Raw genomic sequence first — 16,777 nt, forward strand, 5'->3', positions numbered from 1 at the left:
GCAACAATTTTTTTATTTTCCCAATGGTAAAAGGAGAAACTGAACCACGTAAGTTGTTGTTCAATTTGTCCTGAGTACGCTGATACTTCATATGTGGGGGTAAACCACTGTTTGGGCGCACGGCAGGGCTTGGAAGGGAAGGAGCGCCATTTGACTTTTTGAATCAAAAATTGGCTCCACTCTTTAGCGGACACCATGTCACGTTTGGAGAGCCCCCGTGTGCCTAAAAATTGGAGCTCCCCCACAAGTGACCCCATTTTGGAAACTAGACGCCCCAGGGAACTTATCTAGATGCATAGTGAGCACTTTGAACCCCCAGGTGCTTCACAAATTGATCCGTAAAAATGAAAAAGTACTTTTTTTTCACAAAAAAATTCTTTTAGCCTCAATTTTTTCATTTTCACATGGGCAACAGGATAAAATGGATCCTAAAATTTGTTGGGCAATTTCTCCTGAGTACACTGATACCTCATATGTGGGGGTAAACCACTGTTTGGGCACATGGTAAGGCTCGGAAGGGAAGGAGCGCCATTTGACTTTTTGAATGAAAAATTATCTCCATCGTTAGCGGACACCATGTCGCGTTTGGAAAGCTCCTGTGTGCCTCAACATTGGCGCTCCCCCACAAGTGACCCCATTTTGGAAACTAGACCCCCCAAGGAACTTATTTAGATGCCTAGTGAGCACTTTAAACCCTCAGGTGCTTCACAAATTGATCTGTAAAAATGAAAAAGTACTTTTTTTTCACAAAAAAATTATTTTAGCCTCAATTTTTTCATTTTCACATGGGCAACAGGATAAAATGGATCCTAAAATTTGTTGGGCAATTTCTCCTGAGTACACTGATACCTCATATGTGGGGGTAAACCACAGTTTGGGCACTCGGCAGGGCTCGGAAGGGAAGGCGCGCCATTTGACTTTTTGAATGGAAAATTAGCTCCAATTGTTAGCGGACACCATGTCGCGTTTGGAGAGCCCCTGTGTGCCTAAACATTGGAGCTCCCCCACAAATGACCCCATTTTGGAAACTAGACCCCCCCAAGGAACTTATCTAGATGCATATTGAGCACTTTAAACCCCCAGGTGCTTCACAGAAGTTTATAACGCAGAGCCATGAAAATAAAAAATAATTTTTCTTTCCTCAAAAACGATTTTTTAGCCTGGAATTTCCTATTTTGCCAAGGGTAATAGGAGAAATTGGACCCCAAATGTTGTTGTCCAGTTTGTCCTGAGTACGATGATACCCCATATGTGGGGGTAAACCACTGTTTGGGCGCACGGCAGGGCTCGGAAGGGAAGGCACGCCATTTGGCTTTTTAAATGGAAAATTAGCTCCAATCATTAGCGGACACCATGTCACGTTTGGAGAGCCCCTGTGTGCCTAAACATTGGAGATCCCCCAGAAATGACCCCATTTTGGAAACTAGTCCACCAAAGGAACTAATCTAGATGTGTGGTGAGGACTTTGAACCCCCAAGTGCTTCACAGAAGTTTATAACGCAGAGCCATGAAAATAAAAAATAAAAATTATTTTCTCAAAAATGATTTTTTAGCCTGCAATTTTTTATTTTCCCAAGGGTATCAGGAGAAATTTGACCCCAAAAGTTGTTGTCCAGTTTCTCCTGAGTACGCTGATACCCCATATGTGGGGGTAAACCACTGTTTGGGCACATGTCGGGGCTCGGAAGTGAAGTAGTGACGTTTTGAAATGCAGACTTTGATGGAATGCTCTGTGGGCGTCACGTTGCGTTTGCAGAGCCCCTGATGTGGCTTAACAGTAGAAACCCCCCACAAGTGACCCCATTTTGGAAACTAGACCCCGAAAGGAACTTATCTAGATGTGTGGTGAGCACTTTGAACCCCCAAGTGCTTCACAGAAGTTTATAATGCAGAGCCGTGAAAATAATAAATACGTTTTCTTTCCTCAAAAATAATTATTTAGCCCAGAATTTTTTAATTTTCCCAAGGTTAACAGGAGAAATTTGACCCCAATATTTGTTGTCCAGTTTCTCCTGAGTACGGTGATACCCCATATGTGGGGGTAAACTACTGTTTGGGCTCATGCCGGGGCCCGGAATTGAAGTAGTGATGTTTTGAAATGCAGACTTTGATGGAATGCTCTGTGGGCGTCACGTTGCGTTTGCAGAGCCCCTGATGTGGCTAAACAGTAGAAACCCCCCACAAGTGACCCCATTTTGGAAACTAGACCCCGATAGGAACTTATCTAGATGTGTGGTGAGCACTTTGAACCCCCAAGTGCTTCATAGAAGTTTATAATGCAGAGCCGTGAAAATAATAAATACGTTTTCTTTCCTCAAAAACAATTATTTAGCCCAGAATTTTTTATTTTCCCAAGGGTTACAGGAGAAATTGGACCCCAAAAGTTGTTGTTCAGTTTCTCCTGAGTACGCTGATACCCCATGTGTGGAGGTAAACCACTGTTTGGGCACACGTCGGGGCTCAGAAGGGAAGTAGTGACTTTTGAAATGCAGACTTTGATGGAATGGTCTGCGGGCGTCACGTTGCGTTTGCAGAGCCCCTGGTGTGCCTAAACAGTTGAAACCCCCCACAAGTGACCCCATTTTAGAAACTAGACCCCCCAAGGAACTTATCTAGATATGTGGTGAGCACTTTGAACCACCAAGTGCTTCACAGACGTTTACAACGTAGAGCCGTGAAAATAATAAATCATTTTTCTTTCCTCAAAAATGATGTTTTAGCAAGCATTTTTTTATTTTCACAAGGTTATCAGGAGAAATTGGACCCCAGTAATTATTGCGCAGTTTGTCCTGAGTACACTGATACCCCATATGTGGGGGTAAACCACTGTTTGGGCACACGTCAGGGCTCGGAATTGAGGGAGCACCATTTGACTTTTTGAATACGAGATTGGCTGGAATCAATGGTGGCGCCATGTTGCGTTTGGAGACCCCTGATGTGCCTAAACAGTGGTAACCCCTCAATTCTACCTCCAACACTAACCCCAACACACCCCTAACCCTAATCCCAACTGTAGCCATAACCCTAATCACAACCCTAACCCCAACACATCCCTAACCACAACCCTAACCCCAACACACCCCTAACCCTAACCACAACCCTAATTCCAACTGTAGCCATAACCCTAATCACAGCCCTAACCCTAACCCCAACACATCCCTAACCCTAATCCCAACTGTAGCCATAACCCTAATCACAGCCCTAACCCTAACCCCAACACACCCCTAACCCTAATCCCAACTGTAGCCATAACCCTAATCACAACCCTAACCACAACACATCCCTAACCACAACCCTAATTCCAACCCTAACCCTAAGGTTATGTGCCCACGTTGCGGATTCGTGTGAGATTTTTCAGCATCATTTTTGAAAAATCCGCGGGTAAAAGGCACTGTGTTTTACCTGCGGATTTTCCGCGGATTTCCAGTGTTTTTTGTGCGGATTTCACCTGCGGATTCCTATTGAGGAACAGGTGTAAAACGCTGCGGAATCCGCACAAAGAATTGACATGCTGCGGAAAATACAACGCAGCGTTTCCGCGCGGTATTTTCCGCACCATGGGCACAGCGGATTTGGTTTCCATATGTTTAAATGGTACTGTACACCTGATGGAACACTGCTGCAAATCCGCAGCGGCCAATCCACTGCGGATCCGCAGCCAAATCCGCACCGTGTGCACATGGCCTAATTCTAAAGGTATGTGCACACGCTGCGGAAAACGCTGCGGATCCGCAGCAGTTTCCCATGAGTTTACAGTTCAATGTAAACATATGGGAAACAAAAATCGCTGTACACATGCTGCGGAAAAACTGCACGGAAACGCAGCGGTTTACATTCCGCAGCATGTCACTTCTTTCTGCGGATTCCGCAGCGGTTTTACAACTGCTCAAATAGAAAATCGCAGTTGTAAAACCGCAGTGAAATGCGCAGAAAAAACGCGGTAAATCCGCCATAAATCCGCAGCGGTTTAGCACTGCGGATTTATCAAATCCGCAGCGGAAAATCCGCAGAGGACCAGAATACGTGTGCACATACCGAAACCCTACCCCTAACCCTACCCCTACCCCTAACCCTACCCCTACCCCTAACCCTAGCCCTAACCCTAGCCCTAACCCTACCCCTAACCCTAGCCCTAACCCTAACCCTACCCCTAAACCTAGCCCTAACCCTAGCCCTAATCCTAACCCTATTCTAACATTAGTGGAAAAAAAAAATTCTTTATTTTTTTATTGTCCCTACCTATGGGGGTGACAAAGGGGGGGGGGGGGTCATTTATTATTTTTTTTATTTTGATCACTGAGATAGATTATATCTCAGTGATCAAAATGCACTTTGGAACGAATCTGCCGGCCGGCAGATTCGGCGGGCGCACTGCGCATGCGCCCGCCATTTTGGAAGATGGCGGCGCCCGGGGAGAAGACGGACGGACCCCGGCAGGATCGGTAAGTATGATAGGGTGGGGGGGAGCGCGGGGGGGGATCGGAGCATGGGGGGGTGAATCGGAACGCGGGAGGGGTGGAAAGGAGCACGGGGGGTAGAACGGAGCACGGGGGGGGTGGAATGGAGCACGGGGGGTGGAACGGAGCACGGAGGGGGGTGGATCGGAGTGCAGGGGGGTGATCGGAGCACGGGGGGGGGTGATTGAAGCACGGGGGGAGCGGACAAGAGCACGGGGGGAGCGGAGCACAGGACAGAGGGGAGCCGGAGCAGTGTACCGGACAGATTGGGGGGCTGGGGGGGGCGATCGGTGGGGTGGGGGCACATTAGTATTTCCAGCCATGGCCGATGATATTGCAGCATCGGCCATGGCTGGATTGTAATATTTCACCCGTTATAATAGGTGAAATATTACAAATCGCTCTGATTGGCAGTTTCACTTTTAACAGCCAATCAGAGCGATCGTAGCCACGAGGGGGTGAAGCCACCCCCCCTGGGCTAAACTACCACTCCCCCTGTCCCTGCAGATCAGGTGAAATGGGAGTTAACCCTTTCACCCGGCCTGCAGGGACGCAATCTTTCCATGACGCCACATAGGCGTCATGGGTCGGATTGGCACCGACTTTCATGACGCCTACGTGGCGTCAAAGGTCGGGAAGGGGTTAACGACCAACCTGCTGCGCCCATACCCACGAAGGGGACTGGATGCCCGACAAAGGATTTTTAATTATCGGCTGAGTCGTGCACGAAGATATGTGGAATGCACCTTTGGAATCATGAGCAGTCAGTGGAGGATCTTTCACACATCCATCCAGCTGGATACTGACACCATTGACACTGTGATTAAGGCTTGCTGTGTGCTCCACAACTATACTCGTGACTACAACACTGACATAGATGTGAAGCACCAGTAGCCAGTATTTAATCCAGCGGTCAACGTGGGTCTGGGAAGACCATCCAGCTCCGGTGCGTGTGTGGGAGAAACCTTCACTGACTACTTTATGAGTCCAGAAGGTGCCGTGCACTGGCAATACTCCTGTGTAGGTGATGTGCAGCCGGACCAGCAGAGGATAGACGAAAACTAAACCGAAGCCTGAAAAATACTCTGAAGACCAAGAAAAATTATTACCCTTTTTTTGCCAAAAATTTGTATCATATTTTCATTGATTAAAAAATATTACTAATCTGAATGTTTTTTATTTTTTTTTATTTTAAGTATTCTCTTTAGTATAATTATGAGTGATGGGAAAGAGACCATCACATTATTGTCTCTTCACCATCACTGGTTGTGTGAATAAGTTATATAATGCTGAGGGCCAATAGTTGTGTGCGTGCGGCGCCGTGAACGAAGGGTAACCATAGAGGCTTCAGCGGGGCCCAGTCAGGAGTTGTAGGCCTAGGAAGATATTTTAATCTCCCATCTTCTATAGGTCCCCCAATCCTTTTATTTTTACAAAAATCCAGCTAATTTTATTGAGTTTTTTAAATTGATAAAAATTATTTGGGTTAATACAAGCCATGTGATATACCCCTTATATTATAGTTGATTAAATATGCCAGTAAATGGTGAAAATTTAAATTTATTTAAAACATTTAAATACTGTATGAACAACGCAAAAATTGCTTTGTTTTAAGAAAAACTTACATACAATTTTTTTCTCATTAAATTTTCAATGTAAAGAAATCTCAATTTTAGGAAATTAGGTGATTTTTAGATTGCTTGACAACAAAAAGCCTGTGTGTTGGTATACACAACTAGTGTGACAAACTGTATTGAACTGCATTTAACTGTCACACTGTGAATTAATTTAAAGTAGGGTAGTCCGGGCCAAAACCAAATTGTGAGTTGTTATCTGTATAATAATAATGGCTGTTAGGTCGGTGATAGTGTTGCTCATGCTACAGTGGCTGTGTCGGTAGTGGCGGCGGTGGTGGTTTTGCTCACACACACTGTGTGACACCCATTACAATGTCTGCTAGGGGGGCAATTGGTGCAGGATCCTCAAACGCATCCAAAAGAGCATGCACAGAGTTCATAAATTTGCTCTGTCTATCCGGTGCCAATAACCGGGCCTTGCTCGCTATACTTGAGCCAAATAGATCCATGCAATCCTCTTTAGCTGATTTGTTAAGAAGATCTATTGTATCATTGACCCTTTTTGTTGTTTGATCTTCTTTTTTTTTTTTTCTTTTTGGGGTGGCCCAGTTATTGGCACCGGATTGACAGAGGTTCGTCGGTTTAGTGGCACATCATTTTGGTCCGCCGAAGCTGTCCCAGAAGATGTTGCATCGGATGCAGCTGAAGTTCCTGCTACAACAGGGATTGAGCCTGGTGCGCCCAAAGAAGATGCATCATCTGCTGACTCCGCTGTTTCTGGGGTTGAGTCCTCTCCGGGCTCAGGAGCCGGAATGTTCCCTTCAGTGCTGTGAAAACAAAGACAAGGAGTTTTTTTAGTTTGATGCAAAAAATTATATTCATCATTACTGCATTCACTTTAGTTTTAACAAATCACCTCCTGAAAGTCCTGCTGGTGAGCAAGAAAGTTAGGTCTTCATACAGACTGAAGTTCCCTTTGACCGGGAAAGACCCGCTTTTCGAAAGGGTGCTCTGCATTTTTTTAAAAAGCGATCTGGCACCGACCTCCACCGTTGTTTGACATCTTTATCTAAAAGAATACATAATAAATACATAGATGTAGGATGGTTTAGGAAAACCCCCGCAATCATAGTCAAAAAAGATTTGCATGCAGAATCCTGTTTTTGGTCATAGACTTGTATTAGCGATGGATTGTGACAGATGGCCATCCATTTCATCCGTCGTGCGCAGGATCTGGCGTTAAATCAGTGTCCGTCTGGCGGAGGCAACGCAGATAGCAACAATACAAAGAAGCCTAACATGTGCCCTTGGCAGGGATGACACATGCGAAAACCACGGTCAAGTCATGCATGTTAATACCTGTCTTTGGCTAATTCACTTCAGAGCGTAGTTCGCAGCTCCATGTACTGCTCCGTGGCCGCAGGCTACAATCATGAGTAACAGCGGCAATGGCGGATATTAACAAGCGAGAATTGACTGTGTTTAACACATGTGTAATCCCGGCCTAGTCCCTCTCTTCCCACTGCCTGGTAGCATTGTGAAAAGTTTAACTATTGCCATTGTAAGGTGACCTTAACCTCGGTTAGTAATGGAGAGGCGTCAATAAAACGCCTGTCCATTATTAACTCCCCCAAAAAAAGTCGTAGGCTCATGCCAAATTTTCATGTCGAGAAAGGGAAAGCCAGCGACTGCAGACTGATCATTTATAGCCTGGGAAGGGGTTAATCTTCCCAGGCTATGAATATTAGCCCGCAGCTCTCTGCGTAGCCTTACTGGCTCTTAAAATAGGAGGACCCAGAAAAAAATGACATGGGGTCCCCCTATACTTTATAGCCAGAAAAGGCTACGCAGACAGCTGCGGGCTGATATTCATAGCCTAGAGAGGGGCCATGGATATTGGCCCCCCCGACTACAAATACAAGCCCGCAGCCGCCCCAGAAATGGCGCATCAGTAAGATGCACCAAATCTGGCGCTTAGCCTCTCAATTCCCACTCCCGTGTGGCGGTGGGGTATAGGGTAATAAGGGCTTAATGTCACATTGCTATTGTAAGGTGACCTTAACCCCGGTTAATAATGGAGAGGCGTCAATAAGACGCCTTTCCATTATTAAGCCCAAGTTACTGAAACACAAAAAAAGACACAGAAAAAATCATTTTAATATTCTAAGTTTTACCATACTTAACCAATCACACGATCTGTTCTTGTCTTTTCCGACGTAGTCCATTAATATCGATTGCCCCACGACGATCTGCCATGAAGGACAGCCACATCAGGATATGTGACTGTTCGCCATGGCTGCCAAAACACACTGACAGGAGCAAGAGCTCCTGCAGTGTGTTTGTGCATGCGCGAGAGTTAACCGGAGTTCAATGAACTCCGGGACTCTCACTTTACGACACTGCTGCGTGAGAAAATTTCACAGCAGGTCAACTGCCGTGAAGTGAGCTCACGGAGTTAATTCAACTCCAGGAAATGAACGGGCAGCTCCGATACACTGCAGGAGCAATTAACTCCTGCAGTGTATCACCGGAGGACCTCGTGGGACAAGCGATATTATGGATTACGCCAGATCTTTTTTTTTATTATTGGAACTGGATGATCGTGGATGGTGGCCTTCGGGGAATTATGTGGTGAGTATGTACTACATGTTATATGTTGTATGTAATGTATGTTTTATGTGTGTTTGTGTTTTTAACCCATTGTAGTCAGTCGCCTGACAATGGGACAACTCTCCCATCATCAGATTTCAATGGGAGAAGTAGTCTCATCCGAAGAATGACTACAATGGGTCACTACTGACAGACAGACACACACACAGACAGATGCACAGACAGACACACAGACAGACACTACATACCATTTCCACCATACGCTTCACATCGATCCCCATGGGATGGTTCAACTTCATTTTCACTACACTCCGCCCACACACTTCCTCCACATCACTGAGATCACTTCCTTCTGCAGCGGTTTTGACACCCAAATCCGCAGATAATCCGCAGATGGTTTTTACATCTGCAGTTTATTTGCGGATTTGACCCACAAAATGGAAGTCAATGGGTGCAGAAACGCTGCAGAACCGCACAAAAGAAGTGACATGCACTTCTTTTAAATCCGCAGCTTTTCTGCACGGATTTTTCTGCACCATCTGCACAGGTTTTTTTTTTCCATTGAACAACATTGTACTGTACATCACAGTGCAGATCTGCAGCGTTTCTGCGTGGAAAAATCTGCTGCGGATCTGCAGCAAATCTGCATCGTGTGCACATACCCTTAGGGCAGGGAAGACTAGGTATCTGTCCAGGGCCTCCACTCCCATGGGAGCCCCCAGTGTCTACAGCAGAAGCTTCACTGTGTCAAGGGGTTACCACAACAGTTTGGAGTCAGAAGACCACAGCATCTGATTCCTCATACTCCAGCGCTGAGAAGAAGCACTTCTCATTTTTAAATGTGCTTTTATCTTCTGGCAGAACACAGGTTAATCGGCCATGTTGGATATCACTGTGCTCACAGCTGAGCTCAATTAGCCACTCATTTTCCTTTTATAATCCATTTCTCCATTTCTGCTAGTCGCTGCGCTTAGAAAACACACTTATTGTTGCACATCCCAAATATGTAACTTTCATATCTCTGTCACCACCTGGGTCAAACGCATGGCAGCAAAAAAATAATTACCATATATACTCGAGTATAAGCCGAGATTTTCAGCCCAAATTTTTGGGCTGAAAGTGCCCCTCACGGCTTATACTCGAGTCAAGGTGAGCGGCAGGGTCGGCGGGTGAGGGGGTGAGGGCGCTGAGGCATACTTACCTGCTTCCAGCGATCCTGGTGCTCCCCCTGCCGTCCCACGGTCTTCGGTGCTGCAGTTCTTCCACTGTTCAGCGGTCACGTGGGACCGCTCATTAGAGAAATGAATAGGCGGCTCCACCTCCCATAGGGGTGAAGCCGCCTATTCATTTCTCTAATCAGCGGTAACGGTGACCGCTGATAGAGGAAGAGGCTGCAGCACTGAAGACAGCTGTCCGGGAGAAGGAGCCGGACGCCGGGACCAGGTAAGTATGTCATATTTACCTGTCCCCGTTCCAGCCGCCGGGCGCCGCTCCATCTTCCCGGCGCCGCTCCATCTTCCCGGCGTCGCTCCGCTCTGACTGTTCAGGTCAGATGGCGCGATGACGCATATAGTGTGCGCGGCGCCCTCTGCCTGATCAGTCAGTGCGGAGAGACGAAGGGACCGGACGCTGAAGAGCTGCAAGCAAGAGAGGTGAGTATGTGTTTTTTTTTTTTTATTGCAGCAGCAGCGGCACAGATTTATGTGGAGCATGTATGGGGAAATATGAATGGTGCAGAGCACTATATGGGGCACAGCTATGGGGAAATATGAACGGTGCAGAGCACTATATGGGGCACAGCTATGGGGAAATATGAACGGTGCAGAGCACTATATGAGGCACAGCTATGGGGAAATATGAACGGTGCAGAGCACTATATGGGGCACAGCTAGGGGGAAATATGAACGGTGCAGAGCACTATATGGGGCACAGCTATGGGGCAATATGAACGGTGCAGAGCACTATATGGCACAGCTATGGGGAAATATGAACGGTGCAGAGCACTATATGGCACAGCTATGGGGAAATATGAACGGTGCAGAGCACTATATGGGGCACAGCTATGGGGAAATATGAACGGTGCAGAGCACTATATGGCAGAGCTATGGGGAAATATGAACGGTGCAGAGCACTATATTGCACAGCTATGGGGCAATATGAATGGTGCAGAGCACTATATGGCACAGCTATGGGGAAATATGAACGGTGCAGAGCACTATATGGCACAGCTATGGGGAAATATGAATGGTGCAGAGCACTATATGGCACAGCTATGGGGAAATATGAACGGTGCAGAGCACTATATGGCAGAGCTATGGGGAAATAATGAACGGTGCAGAGCACTATATGGCACAGCTATGGGGAAATATGAACGGTGCAGAGCACTATATGGCACAGCTATGGGGCAATATGAACGGTGCAGAGCACTATATGGCAGAGCTATGGGGCAATATGAATGGTGCAGAGCACTATATGGCACAGCTATGGGGAAATATGAACGGTGCAGAGCACTATATGGCACAGCTATGGGGAAATATGAACGGTGCAGAGCACTATATGGCACAGCTATGGGGAAATATGAACGGTGCAGAGATATATGGCACAGCTATGGGGAAATAATGAACGGTGCAGAGCACTATATGGCACAGCTATGGGGAAATAATGAACGGTGCAGAGCACTATATGGCACAGCTATGGGGAAATAATGAACGGTGCAGAGCACTATATGGCACAGCTATGGGGAAATAATGAATGGTGGAGAGCACTATATGGCACAGCTATGGGGAAATAATGATCTATTTTTATTTTTGAAATTCACCGGTAAATGCTACATTTCCACCCTAGGCTTATACTCGAGTCAATAAGTTTTCCCAGTTGTTTGTGGCAAAATTAGGGGGGTCGGCTTATACTCGGGTCGGCTTATACTCGAGTATATACGGTAGTTTTCTACTAAGCTTAGCATTCTTGAGGGGGGGGAACAGAGTCCCACACTGGAATTTCACGTTACAGCTGTATTGTCAGCAGGGAGAAAGAGCTGGGAGGAAGGGGGGGTCGGAAAGCCCACAGTGTGTCTGTACTCAGCTCTAATGGATGTAGCAGAGCTCAGTGTGCGTGATAATAGACAATCAAATACATCATATTCCTGACAGGGTCCTATGCACCTTATGGCCTGCTCTCCCACTCCCCAATAAAGTCCACAATAGCATCACAATGAATTGTGAGATGAGGAAGGATGCTATTAGGGGCTCAGCACCCTCCTCCACCACCCAATTAATTTCACATCCATATCTAATGCCTCCTCCCCCTGTTCGTAAGTCCATTAAAAGTTCTCCTTACTCCCATCCCAATCCCCCATATCCCTCATTGTCCTCCACCCCCACATCCCATCATTGTCCTCTCCCCACCTCCATCATTGCCTTCTCCGTCACCCCATCATTACCATCTCCACCACTCCATCATTGCCCTCTCCACCACCCTATAATAATAATAATAATCTTTATTTATATAGCGCCAACATATTCCGCAGCGCTTTACAGTTTAACAGTTTCAAACACAAAAGTCATAAGTAACAACGTTAACAATACAATAATTAAAGCAAAATAAGACGACCCTGCTCGTGAGAGCTTACAATCTACAATCTACAATCTATCATTGCCCTCTCCACCACCCTTACCATTGCCCTCTCCACCACCCCCAAGATTGCCCTCTCCATCACCCCATCATTGCCCTCTCCACCACACCCATGATTGCCCTGTCCACCACCACCATCATTGCCTTCTCCCCCACCTCAATCAATGCCCTCTCGACCACCCCAATCATTGCTCTCCCCATCACCTCCATCATTGCCTTTTCACCACCTCCATCATTGCCCTCCCTACTACCCCAATCATTGTTCTTCCCCACCACCCTATCATTGCCCTCTCCACCACCTCCATAATTGCCCTTTCCACCACCCCAATCATTGCCCTCCCCATCACCTCCATCATTGCCTTCTCCACCACCTCCACCATTGCCCTCTCCACCACCTCAATCATTGTTCTCCCCACCACCTCATGATTGCCCTCTCCACCACCTTCATAATTACTCTCTCCACCACCCCAATCATTGTTCTCCTCCACCACCTCCATAATTGCTCTCTCCACCACCTCCATCATTGCCCCTCCACCACCTAATCATTGCCCTCTCTATTACATCCATCATTACCCTCTCCACCACTTCCATCTTTGTTCCGCCCACCTCCATCTGTGCCCTCTCCTCCATCACCATCATCATCTCATCATCACCAGCAGCTTTCTATCTGACACATATGCATGCTGAATGCAGATGTCATCCAAACACGCAGCTGTGTCAGACAGGAAGCACAGGCAGGATGCCTAGGCTGGATCCCTGCTGCTCCGCTCCACTGCCAATTTATCTGGTAGGCAGCGGAGCTGCAGGAATCACTCCCTGCCCACCGCACATGGGGGCAATCTGGCCAGGAGTCCCTCAGAGCCTCAGGGCCGGAGAAACAGGCAGATTGCCCTCAGTGTCAGCTGCCCTGCAGGGGCACCCCTTCACCTCTGGGCCCCAGTGCAGATGCATCGGCTGCACATGCAGTATCTCTGCCCCTGGCTTAAGTGATGTCTTATCTGAGCACCCACTACTACAGATTGAAGTATATCCATTTCCTACATCACAGATTGACAGCAGCATTTAACAGGTTAACATCCATCATCTGCCGGTAAATAGGTGAAAGAGGTGGGCTCGCAAGAGAGACAGGCAGATGTCATATGACATACAGAGTACGTCATATGGTATTAATGGGTTAATGGATTGGCAAAGCATGCCAACTTGTGCCAGTACCGCAAGTCAGTGAGTTTTAGGACTCGCTCACACTAGCGTATTCTTTGGAAGAGTGCTGTCCAATGTTTTATAGCACTGGGACCAATGGGGCAGTGCAGATCTGCCATTTTATTTTCACGTTAATGTTACATGAGAAACAAATTGCAGTATGCTGTGAGGGGCTGCGCAAATCCGATCGCATGCACTTATTCAAGTCTATGGGAGTGTGGAAATGAGTGCACAATGGAAATGATGGAGAAATCGTGTTCTCCATCTCCTCACCTCTGATGCAGTTTTCTCACCCAAAGATCACAGATCTCATCAGATCACAGTAAACTGACACTTGGCTCAAATTCGGATCAGAGTTTGATTGGAGTGTCATTAACATAATCAATTTGATTCTCTCATGTGAGAGAATATACACTCCTGGGAGCAAGCCCTTAATAGGATTGTTAATATGTAGACAGTTTTGCTGAAAAAATTGCAGTTTCATAGATATTGTTGGATAACCTTTGAAAGCTGCACTGATTCATGATAGAAGTACATTTGCTGGGTGTGCCTGCAGATTTGAAGCCTCTTTGCAATGGATAATTGTCATTTTGATCTGCTTCTTTGCTGTAAACTAGTGTTTTTGAGGGTGCGGTAACACATATTGCAATGCTTAGGCCACATTCACACATTCAGTATTTGGTCAGTATTATACTAAAGTATTTGTAAACCAAAACCAGGAGTGGGTGATAAATACAGAAGTGGTAACGTGTTTCTATTATATTTTCCCTCTGATTGTTCCACTCCCAATTTTAGCCTAGAAATAATGAAGTACAAAAATCACCAAATACTGTTACCTTAGTCTCTGGCCCATTATTTCTTTACTTTGGGATAGGAATAGAAGGGGCACTATCTTTATCTAGGGCACCAAAATACCTTGTCCTACCCCTGCTCTGTGTGTGGTTGAGCCTAGAATGTATGAGCTTTTGGTGATTAATTTTAGTGAAGACATCAGAAAGAAAGGCCGTACTGGGGGGCCCATGGCACTTAAGGGGAGGCCGCCATGACGGGGTTACGTGGGACCTGGAGCAGTTAGAAGGGATACAGATGTAAGGATTAACTGGAACTCGAGGGGTGGCTTAAGGGGCATTTTTTGAATGTAAGGAGTGGAACTAGGGGACTGCGGGGAGGGGGCACATAAAAAGGGGCACGCTCCTCACGCAGGCATCCATTTTAGGTGCCTGCGTGACAAGTGAGGAATCTGTCACACTTACCAGCATGGATGATGAGGCGATCCTCCAGCGTCTTCGGCAGTGATGGGTAGTTTGTGAGTGAGTAGTTCAAAATGAACTAATCTTCAGAGTGAACTAGTTCATCTAGTTCACCATCCTGACAGAGATTAGTTCATTATGAACTAAACAGCAAGTGGGAGGAGACAGAGAGTGATCCCTCACACAGCTCCTCACACTGACGATCCCTGCTCTCACACTTGCTCTTTATAGCTCCTGATGCTGGAAAAGAAGGTAGTAAAACGCTACACCACACATCAAATAGTAAATACAAATATAATAGTAATAATACAAACTGAAATTGTACAGTAGACAGACACAGCTCATGTGTGTATGAGAGAGAGTGTTTCTGTGCTGTGGTTCATGCCTCTCACCAGTCTTTGTGATAAGATCCGCCTCCTGCAGAGGATCAGCCTCAATACAGAACATCTAGTTCAGCAGTTCATATAGTTCATTTAGTTCACAGGTCACATGACATGATGCATTTCCTATCAGCTCCTCACAGGATAGGGTGGAGAATTATCAGGCTGTCTAATAGAAAGATTTTCTTTGCCCCATAGCAACCAATCACAGGTCAGCTTTCTGATACTGCAGTAGTGCAGTGCTCTGCCAAGTGAAATCTGAGCTGTGATTGGTTGCTATGGGCAGCTTGGTAAATCTGTAGTTCTGTGTAGTTTCACCACATCTCTTCTTTTTGCCACCTACTGCAGTGGTGTGAAATGAATCCTGTCTGACTGCTCAGTGCTCAATACCAGAGACTGCAAGTGACCATAATGTGTGCAGATAATGCACTGAAGAGAAAGAAGCCAGGTATGGAATCATTTCACTTAGGCTACGTTCACATTTGCGTTGTGCGCCGCTGCGTCAGCGACGCAACGCACATAAAAACACACCAAAACGCACGCAAAAACGCTGCATTTTGCGACGCATGCGTCCTTTTTTGCCAAAATTTAGACGCAAGAAAAATGCAACTTGTTGCGTTTTCTGCGCCCGACGCTTGCGGCAAAAAAAACGCATGCGTCGCACAGCGCATGTCCATGCGTCCCCCATGTTAAATATAGGGGCGCATGACGCATGTGTCGCCGCTGCGTCGCCCGACGCAAACACGGAAAACACTAATGTGAACGTAGCCTTAGTGGAGATCAAAAGAAAGCAAAATGTTCCTACTGCTCAAATGTGATAATTGTAGCTTGTGGTTCTGTGGGTAATCTGTCACGCCATTTAAATAATATTAATAATAATAAATATTTCACAAAGAAAAAAAGAAATTACTAACTTGAATAAATAACTTTTGAATTTTTTTCTCCAGCCTGAGTACCCCTTTAACAAGAGTTTGTTATGTAATGATCAGATGTATTAACTATTTCTGATCGGGGGCGTGTCCTAGCTGGCCATGTGAGTGGAAGCAGGGAAGAGTGCTCCCGCTGCCAGAAGGACAAAAATCCTGTTTTAACCCCGATTTTCGGGTAAACTCACCTAAATCCGGCTGGCTGAAGGTCCGGAGAGTGCAGCGGTGCAGAGCAGCGGGTCCGGAGTCGGCAGCGATGACCAGGAGGCGGCAAAAAGACGCTGGCACCAACGATGCAGGAGCCGGCCAAGATGGCTCCAATGCTAGGGAGGATGCCGAGAAGGAGAACGCCGCATGTCAGCGGCGCATGGAGGTGGCCGCAAAGCTGCAGCAGTATGCTAGAGTGGAGGCTGCTGAGGAGGCAGAACCAGGAGCTGGAGCTGACCAGGAGGAGGAGGAAGCAAGCACAGCCGAGCAGCATGAGGTACAGAGGGGGAAGGAGAGAGGCAGCATGGCTGGGGCTAGTGGGGGACCTGAAGCCATATCACAGGGAGAGGAGCCGCAGATGCAGGAAGTTAAAGGGGACACGGCACAGATTAATGCGGCTCTGCAGAAAATGGACAAACGTATAGGAGTGGTGGAGGAGAGGGTGAGCACGGCAGAAGATCACATAGTTAAGCTACAAAAAGCTGAAAAGAAGTTTGCCCAAGCAATAGCCGAGCTCGCTGCCAAAAATGAGGATCTGGA

At 46.7% G+C, this 16,777-nt stretch overlaps 1 long non-coding RNA gene across 2 annotated transcripts; it reads right to left on the bottom strand.

Annotated features, from left to right (window-relative positions):
* Positions 1-6,001: 6,001 nt before the first annotated feature.
* On the bottom strand, positions 6,002-15,169 carry LOC138672254 (uncharacterized). Of its 2 annotated transcripts, none has more exons than XR_011319672.1 (3): positions 15,117-15,169; positions 6,951-7,103; positions 6,002-6,861 (listed from the first exon to the last, which is right to left on the bottom strand). It is a non-coding gene; the product is annotated as an uncharacterized lncRNA (long non-coding RNA). The 2 variants fall into 2 exon arrangements; XR_011319673.1 differs by lacking the exon at positions 15,117-15,169 and adding an exon at positions 14,728-14,831.
* Positions 15,170-16,777: the final 1,608 nt, after the last annotated feature.

The sequence above is a fragment of the Ranitomeya imitator genome, chromosome 3, assembly GCF_032444005.1.
Source record: "Ranitomeya imitator isolate aRanImi1 chromosome 3, aRanImi1.pri, whole genome shotgun sequence".
Lineage (NCBI taxonomy): Eukaryota > Metazoa > Chordata > Amphibia > Anura > Dendrobatidae > Ranitomeya > Ranitomeya imitator.